Genomic DNA, 10360 nt, shown 5'->3' with positions numbered 1-10360 from the left:
TGAATAGAAGGGGTCCGATGGACGAGGAAAAACCTCCTTTCGTACGCCAAACTAGACGAGTGGACAAACATTTTTTTCTCGATTAAATTTCATCCAGACATATCTTGCATATCATGGCAGCTAAACGGCTAAAGAGGTATGACTGTTTGTTTTGCTAGAATTCGGAGGCCTCGTACGTTGGACATCGGGTTATAAGAAGATTGAATACTCCGAAAAAGACGATAAGTAGCACGGGGAACATCGGGTCAAAATTGGGTCAAGATCGGAGTTCTATTTTACGCTCACTCACTCATCTCAACAAGGCCTGTAGCTTCGTCTCCTGTAGGAGGCAGTGGCCACAAAAATTCTCTCTTCGGATGTCCTGGGCATAATTCGCTGATTCAAACGGTAATAGTAATAATAATAGTAATCAAAGTTTAAGGTCTTTAGGTGGGGCATGGTTACCCATATTGCCCGAGTCAGAGGCTCATGTATGAAACGCAAGACAACAACCCACCCATCCCAGGGGTGGACATGCATCACACAGTGCGTGGGAAATTAACGTCTCCTACCCTTAGCCCTGCAGGAGATGGGACCTCCATTTATTCGTCCCTATCCGAGAAGATTAGACTAGAATATTGATGTTATAGAAAGGCAGTATATTCCTCTCAATTATTTTAAGACCTTGAGTGTTGGTCCGGCCGGGGCTCGAACCCTCGACCTCCCGCACATCAGTCCAGCGCTCTATCCATTGAGCTAAACGGGGGCTCTCTCTTCAGAAAAACTTTCATCGAAGTTTTCATGAAGCGCCAATTTCTGCATGATAAAGCCTCGTTTTTTCCACGCGCCATCCTGAAATTATGGTGAGTTGTTTCTTGTCTTCTATTGTAGTACTCCGAAACAAACAGAAAGTTGCACCGGGAAACAGTGTGATCACCTGCTAACGCCGAGAAACATTCGAAGCGATACGAAGAAATGGTCACCAAGCATTGAACGACCGAAGATGTTCCGAAACAAACAAAAGGAATATTGGCTAATGCTCGGCTGACTTCGTTGTGAGCTAAGAGGTCGTTCGTATTTTCTTCTTACACTCACTCAATCAACAGGGCAACACTGTGGCTTCGCCTCCATTGGAGGCAGTGGCCATAAATACCAAAGTTACGAATTAACATCTTCACTTTTTCTGGTCTATATCAATCTTCAGTGACAAAAGATGGTGTAATGCCTTTTCTAGTTCGTTCAAAGACCATTCACGGTGGTCTGTTTCATAACTAGTTCATCGATTCATTTGAATTCCATGTCCTGTCAAAATTCTGGTCAAAACCTAACCACAACCATTCGAGAACAAAAGGCACTGTAGTGTATTGAACACATAGTAAATGTACTTGTACTAACGTTAGTTATATTACTGTAAGATTACTGAATGATGTGAAAGTACTGTAATCAAGTAAGATTATTGTACCAGCTTATAAGATACTTGATTAATGAATAAATACAGAATAAAGAAAGCAATTGAAGAGTGTGTGTCTCCACTAAATGAGTACACAACAGGCACATTTTCAAAACCATAAAGGCCGGGAATTCATGACGCAAAACAAAATGGTTCACGAATCACGTTTAATTCAGCCCTTCATTCACGAGTCACGCTAAAACTAGCTCACGTGGGCATGAACAGATTTGATTATCTTCAATCGCGATACACGAATAAGGAAAAACTCAAATCACGATTCGCCTCCTGAAACCGCGAACCAATGAGAAGACGGGACCTCCTGGTGTCAGTGACAATGCATCAAGATTTTCCCGGGAAAAGCATCGCACAGCAGTCACGTTTTTTTTATCTCGCTCTGTTTAACGTTGAGTAATGAGCAAATTGGCAAAGAAAAGACCTGCGGCAAAAAAGGTAAAGCTGGAGAAACTGCTGGAAAGCAAAACAGCTAATCGACAGACAGCTTAAGTAATACCCTTATGCTGAAATGAGTTCCCTCGGGTAGGTTTATTCATGAGTTCATACGATTCGAGGCGATTGGCTATGTTCTGTCAGTCAAGACCGGTCAGTTGCTTATCGAAAGGAAACCTCGTTGTTAACCTTATTTACGGCAAATATAGATTTGATGGCGACTTCTTTGTTTGTAATTTGGATGCCAGCGTGGAGAGGAGTGCCAGGACTGGTTTTTTCCCTGACAAAACGATGTCCGGCATTTCTCTCCTCTTTGGGTCTGTTTTTTTCTTTCTCTTTGCCAAGGGACTCCTCTCTAATTTTGACTCCTGTTTTTTATCCATGAGGAAAGACCTTAAACTAGTAGAGAACTTCCACGTGTAAATTTTGTCAAGTGCGCGATGTAAACAAAATATGCAAATAACATGAAATTCCCGAAAACATTCACCTAAGGGGTTCGCCCACTAACGAGATTATGACACCCTCCTCATTTATTAACTTTTATTTGAAAACATATTTTCCTAAATAAGTCGGACGCCTTTTGAGATTTTAAAATTTTTCTTTTTGTAAACGTTAGGTAAAATGTCCAACTTCAATCTAGTTCAATAAAAGAGAAAACGAATTTTTCGGCCTCTGATGGTGGGAAGTAATCTTAAGTCCCTAATGGCAATCTGGGAATGACAAAACAATTCAGTCCCACAAGTTAGGTGAGAAAAAGATTGGAAAAAAGATAAGCAACACAAAGTAACATCACATATTAATGATTTTTAAAGCGGAGTATTACATTCGTGGTCAGTTTTACTGCAGTGGAAATTGTCGATCAGTGAGGGGTGCGAAGAGAGATTTGTTGTGCTGAGTACGCAAGACTATTGCCAGACTTGCGCACACCCTGGCAATCTCTTCAGGTTTACTTAATATTTTTGTCTCAAAATCATCGACACCAAGATACCTTACTCTCTGCATGAACTGAAAGTAATGCTTACAATACTAAAGGCAAGGACGTTAGAGGTGGCACATCGACCAAAAAATTACTATCCTCATATTTCAGTCATAGATGTCTCATCGTGAACTTAGAAACGTGGTTAGTTTTTTATTTTCCAGGCTTGTCTCTTTATCGTAGAAAATTCACCAAAAGTGAAACGGGCGTCGGTGGCCGTGAAATGGCGGAAATCAGTGCTCCGAGTAGAGGCAAATAAACGTTACTCATGAAAAGCGCAAAGAAAAGCAAGCTCGTATCACTGAGATAAATTTGTATAGGAAGGATTGAGGTATGGTTTCAGGGACATCTCATTCAATTTGGAGCTCACAGGACGCTCTTGAAAATCACTAATATTTCAAAATCCACATGTAGCATTTCGTAGCAAATTTCCAATTATTATTTTCCCCATGTAGTATAACTCAGAATCAGTTTCAGGTCAAGCTCGGGATAAATGGAAATAGTGTTGTTTTCGAGGATTGAAAAATTAGTTTGGGGTTTTTCATTTCTGCAAGGAAAAACCAGGCTGAAATTTATGAAAAATGCAGCGTCGTCAATATACGTCACGACAAGATCTAATTAGGCATTCCGCGGTTAAATCTGGAATTCTAAGCGCGTTAGCAGTTACCACCGTGTTCGATCAGGAAATCGATACAGAAAGCTAACCTTGTTTAGCTAACGATAGTATATTTCTTTTTATCCCTGCTTTTGATCCAAATTCTCAACCATTTCCAAAGGCGAAATTGTTTACAATCACATTCCATAAGCTAGCAGAGGGCGTCTGTTTTTCTTTGCGCATTCGAACGCATTTAAGTTAAAAGAAATTTCTGGGAAAAATTTAGCTTTATTGTGACTTGAAAGTGGACACTTCAAACATTTAAACCAGTACGTCAAATGTTCTTTACCGCTGAAGACGGAAAGCATCACTGATACGATTGATTTAAACATTTAAGCTTCAAAACCTCGACCTTGTAGACCCTATTTTCTATGCCATTCGCTCTAAGCATGGTTAATAGAGAGACTAGCCTGGTGTGAGGTTTATGGCGCGTCATTAGATGAATCGCCGGCGCGAATATGCCCCCTCACTCCCCTCTCACATGAGGCATTTGAAACATATGAGGCATATGAAACACATGAGGTATTTCGAAAGCATACCGTGAAATCCAATTGAGTTCAAATGGCTATACCTCAATCCCTCCTATACAATTTTTTTCAAATTGATACGACCTTGCTTTCTTTTGCGCTTTCTATGAGCAAAGTTCATTTACCTTTACTCGGGCACTGATTTCCACCATTTCCCGACTACCGAAGCTCGATACAGTTTTCGTGAATTTTCCGGAATAAAGAAGCAAATCTGGAAAAAAAGAAAAACCGTACCATGCTTCTGAGTTTACTATAACGGATCTCTGGACAAAATATGAAGGTTTTCAATTTTATGACCATGGGCCACATCAGAGTTCTCATAGATTTTTTTCAGTCGTTACTGTGCTACGTTCACGCGTAATACTAAAATAAATGACCAAATGTCATCTTGAACCCATTTCGCTTCGCAGCGTCCATGTTTAAGCATGAATGTTGTAGAACGACATCTGCGAGAAACCTGGGCCACAATTTACTTTATGGCGGCCATATTTCAACGTTGCAAAGACGTTACCAAGACGTTGCCAAGCATGGTGATTATTCGGTCATCCTGCTGACAGGCTATTCATTTCGAAAACTAAAACGGACTAACTGTCAATACTAAACTCAGTTACCTCCTCTAAATGTCCTTCTTTTATTTACAATGAATAGACAAATTGATCTTCTACTCGAAGCGCTTTGACAGCCGCAACACTTCCCATTGACACCTGTGACAGGTGTTACGGGTTACAGCTTCAATTGAAAACCCTGCACATTTTCGATTTTTACTAAGTCAACTCAGAAATTCGCTGTTAAGATCTTGAAACGGCGCGAGTCACTTCCATACTAAGATATAACCAGGGTCATCTTGTTTAACTATTTTTTCTTTTTTTTCGAAAAAGCCAAAGTAATTTGGAAATGATTCTCGCAGATTAGCCGTGATTAGAGAAACTGTGAGAAACAACCCAAAAAAATCCAGGTTTCGACGGGATTCTTGGCCAGATACCAGTTGCCTCTCTAGATACTAGTTGGGCGTCACTACCAACTGATTTACGGCGCCACATGTTGAAAGCAAAACAAATGTTAATTAAAACTTCTATACCAGAATGGGATCTGCTCGCAATTCAATCAAATCAATCAATACATTCATTGAGATCAAATTGAAAATACTACCCGTCCTTTTTTTCGACAGTTGAAACCAACAAACGTAAATATGTCCAGAAAAAAGCGTGTCTGTGTGATTGGCGCAGGTCCCAGTGGTACGTCAGTGTTGTATCACTTCAATAAACTGAAAGAACATGGCAAAGAAATTCCTGACACTGTGTGCTTCGACAAGCAGTCGGACTGGGGAGGGCTCTGGAAATACTCATGGGAAACTGGTAAGTAGTTTTCACTACAACCAAGAGAATATCAGTTGATATTCCCTTGGTGGCGCGTTGACACACTCTTCGAATCATCCCATCTTGTGTTATCTGTCACATGAGGAGTTGAATTTGATTAGTAGTGTCAATAACGCTTAGTAGTGAAGATGAGGTTTTGCTGCTCAGAAGAAGAGCCAATTGTGTAATCTGTTCTTAGCGTTTTCTTCTTTAGCACGCAACGTCGAGAGATCGCACCAAAAAGGGCGCGAGGAAAGTCGTGAGAAAAAAACCGTAGAGAGGAGCAATGCTTCTTAGATATAAGTGAACGCAGAGTACAAGAAACCATATTTTTTTCCACATTTCTGAATCGAATTAAAACGCTGGCTTGACAGTCCACTTGGTTTATATGCATTCTGAGAAAAAAAATGTTCAAGAAAACAGTATGATTTGAAAGAAAAGTACATACACCCAAAGCAATAAATTGATTCTCTTTTCTTTTTTAAGGTATCGACTAGTTTGGCGAACCCGTCCATGATAGTATGCACCGAGGCCTCTGGTCTAATGGTCCAAAGGAAGCTTCAGAGTATCCGGACTACACCTTCGAAGATAATTTCAAAAAGACAATTCCATCCTTCCAACTCAGAGAGGTTCTCTATGATTATCTCAAAGGTAGAACATCTCCTCACCTTAACAGCTCTAACCTACTTGTTAGCTCTCCTCCCGCTTTCAAAAACTTCGTTTAAACTGTTGTGACTGGTTTTCCGAATTCCGGGATGAAAAGGACATTAAACATATCTATCTCTTAGGGGCAAAAGTAGCTGTGGACGAACTACGCTTAGCTTAACAAATTTAGCTTAACAAATTAACAAATTACGTCCAAAGAGGGAACGTTCGGCACAGAAAAGTGTCCACTCGCTACAATAAGGCAGTCATACTTCTGAACAGGGAGGTGTTTGTCCTCGACAAGGCTTTTGACAACTACTGAAAAGTCATCAGTATCGTCGTTGTCGGTCACCTGGCGGACGACATGGTTGAAACGGATCCAGTGTTGAAGATTTCCTTTGGTCCAACGACCTGATCAAAAATTTAAGTGGAACATTATTCAGTTACGTGCCAGTAGTTCCTGGACGTGTGATGCACGCACACGACTTTCGAAATGCTTATCAGTTCCAAGGTCAGACGCTCCTCATAGTTGGCTCCAGCTCTTCCGCTGAGGATATCGCCATCCAGAACCTCAAATGTGGTTCGAAGAAGATCATTTGTTGGTACAGGACTAAGCCGATGGGATTAAAGTGGCCCCCTGAGATCGCCGAGAGACCCCTGCTAGGCAAAATTGAAGGCAAATCCGTCCACTTCAGGGATGGTACGACTGCCGATGTGGACGCCATCATGTTGTGCACCGGCTACCTCTTCCACTTTCCATTCCTTGAGGAGCGTCTTCGACTGAGGGCCAACAATATTTTGTATCCTGCTGGCATGTACAAGAAGGTGCTGTGGACCGAGACTCGCAACAACAAGTTTTTTTACCTCGGAATGCAGAACCAGTACTACACCCTCACTATCTTCGACGCACGAGCCAATTGGGCCGTCAATTGCATCACAGGGGAGCTAAAACTCCCTGACAAGGAAGCCATGAGGATGCACAAAGACAAATGGATCGCAAAGTGATAAGTCATAGAGACATTTTTCCTATATTATCGAACGGCTTCTCTAGAAGTCCTTACTAATATTGCTCCCCTACGCTCTTTAACTGATCTTGGAAAAAAACCGTCGTCATCCCAACTAATCAGAGGAGACTTCAATCAACAATCAAGCACAACTCGATAAATCAGATTCAAAGCTTAAGCCCCAATCGTTCATCTGTCATGCGCGTTTTCCCATTTAGCCCAGTTTACTTTTTTTTTTATTTGAGTCTCATTCGCTACTAGTTCCTTTTTTCCTTTTATTGCAACGTTACCACAAACACACTCAATCGAATGCACTCAAAGGGAACTCACCTCCATACGTTGAAAACAGCTTCGTTGCTGTCGAAAGGGAAACCAAAACGTGATATTTGATAATTCTGGGTCACGGTATTAAAACTACCTTTTCCTTTCGTTACGAGTTGTAAGCTTCAAATGAGTGCAGCAAAAAATTTGACCTCATAACGGATCAGTAACAGGAAATGTTACTATTTGTTTTTCTTCAATCTTTCAGGATGAATAAACTGAAGGACAGTCACAATGATGTAAATTTCCAGACCGAATACGTGGTCGACATCGCCAAGAATGCAAACTACGGATATGACCTGGATTCCTCCCAACAGCTGCATGACTGGCAACATCACAGACATAGACGTGTTTGCGTTAGCTGACCATGAGTGTTTCCACAATGTATCCGTTTATTTTGCAAAAAGGGGGAAACTGGTTGGCCCTCACCGAAGTACTTGGCGAGCACCAAGGAACTAATTAAACGCTAACAGCTGCGCACAAGAACTCCGCACACAAACAGGAACTTCACTGTGGGTAGAACTCAAGGTCAGCTTTACCAATGCAAACACGACCACCTGTGAAACTGTCTAATTGTCTAAATGTCTAACACGGTAACAAGGAAATCCGTGAGCTGAGCCAAAAAAAAACATAAATCTACCAAAACAACACGTAGGCACAACAGGCAAGGATTAACAAAGCAAAAGACTTAACCAGAAAAGTCTAAAAACAACAACTTTCAATTCACCCCACAACACTACGTATAATTAAAACAAATTCTTAAGAAACTGTTGTATTGAATATTTCGATTTCAAGCTTAAAGTAGTAGGTTCTGAAATATAGCTTCACTCGTTTAAAAGTTCAATGATACAGTAAAGTCAAAGTGAATATTATTGTAGAGAAGAATGCCGTTGGGGCTTTTGGGCTGAGACCCGACAACTCCTAACAAAAAGGGAGAGAATGCGATAAAAAAAAATCGTAGTGACTAAACCGGTTATAACGAACTTAATTTTTTTCTCGAAAGTAATCCCTGTTTTCCTAGAAAGAGATCCTTAGCCATCTTTCTATTATGGTGGAGAATTTTAGTGGCGGGTCAGACAGTTACGGACAAACTAGCACGTTAGATCTTCACTCCCAAGCTAGCCTGGGCAAGGTCGTCCTGGTTTACGATCTATAAAAAGATATCGAAAATGGTATTAACTGTTTGGTAATAAGTTCAAACTCCTCGGTTATTACCTGAAGTGGGACGTGGTTCAAAACCGTTGATAGATAGATACCTTTATCATCCAACTTGCACGATTTGAAAAAACAAATTCGAATTAATTTGGTGTCCGTTTCCTGGTGACGAAAAGGAATGAAAAGGTACATTAAAGAAGGACTGGGATGCAGAAATACTGTCAAAGTCGGGTTGATAGATAATAATAATAAACTTTCATCGGGTGCCAATTACCAGCACACTATCACGCTCGATTATGATAACAGTAGGCGCATCAAGGAACTATTTCAAACTTTTTCACGAGCTCAGTTAGACAATCAAATCGATTTATTCTTGGAAAGGATCCATAAAAAGTAAACTCAGCATCACTAAACAAAAGCATTCTTCTTGAAAATATATTTAAACCACTCCCTTTCTTATTTATGTTAAGTCGTAAACATTTTTCACCTGACCTACAACAAATATAACACTGTTCACAAGCCCGCTAATTTCTTGGGGAGGAGGGAAGAGAAACACAGGTCCTGTTTCTATCAGAAGTTGTTCAGATGTTCCTAGTATACAGGATGCCTTTGTACACTCAACTTTATATTTTCAAAACACTATTAAATGTTACTGAATGACAACATAACCAGAGTAATGAAGGGAAACCGGAGACAGTTCTTAAAGAAACGCAAGCTTTGCGGATTTAGCATCCTTCCGTTTCTCGATCGCCTTTCTAGTTTTTGGCCTCCTCAATTCATTTCCGTTCAGATCAATATTCTCTGCTTTTTTAGGGTTAGAGAGATTCTCATTCTATTATTACGGTGTACATGGAACGTTTCGCAGGTTTTGCTATTTGATTAACCATAGGGCCCTCTTTTTCATTTGCTGCGCGCTTCGCTTCTCTATCTGCGACGCTTTTCCCACTTTAAGAAATGCGCATGAAATAAAATAGTTGGATAATAAATAACTTATCAGACGTTTTGTTGTGTAGTATCCCAGATTATCTGTAATCATTGTTTGTATTTTGACAGGCCCTACGGGCTGGTTAAAATATAACACAACTCTTAAAAATACTCCTTGATATTTAACACCAAAACGTTCAATAAGTGATATTCTGGTACCTTTCACCACTCTATTTTTGGTTCTGAGTAAATGTCATTCTGTGAGGCAACGAACAGCTATCAAATTCACATTAAAAAATGTAATTTCTGATTCCACTCCAAAAGATAATCAGCACCCGGTGTACAAAAAAATAATTTCACTGACTTTACCACATGGTTAATACAATTAGAAAAGTAAGGAAAAGCTAGGGAGGGGTGGGAGTTTCACTTACAGTTATCTGACAACTAACAAACTGAGTAAAGGAAAGGGGACAGGGGTTTTGCTCTGCCATTCAAAGTAACTTCTACTCTTAAACGAAGACTGCTTTATCTGTCAAATCCACCCTAACCACTATGTTAAACCTCCCTCTATTTTGAAGTTAAGTGGTAAAGAAATGTAGCAACTTCCTGACACAATTAACATGTAAGCCAAAAAAAGATAACCTCTGCATGGGTTGAGTTTTTTTGTTTTATTTTGCAAGCAGAAGTGTTGTCACACTGTACCCCCCCCCCAACCCTAACCCTGACCTCCCCCTCCTACTCCTTAAGAGCTTTGCAGAACAATAATAGCTTGGACATTGTGAAGTTCCAAGCTACACCAACAACAAAGTAAAAGACCTTACAAACCTCATTATTATATGGAGGCAACTTAAACAAGTTGCAACTAACACAAGTAATCTCAAGGATTCAAACCCAAGGTTAACTTCACCGCTGAACCAGTAGA

This window comes from Stylophora pistillata, chromosome 4 (genome assembly GCF_964205215.1).
Source record: "Stylophora pistillata chromosome 4, jaStyPist1.2, whole genome shotgun sequence".
In the NCBI taxonomy this organism is placed as follows: domain Eukaryota; kingdom Metazoa; phylum Cnidaria; class Anthozoa; order Scleractinia; family Pocilloporidae; genus Stylophora; species Stylophora pistillata.
This window is presented reverse-complemented; position numbering follows the sequence as displayed.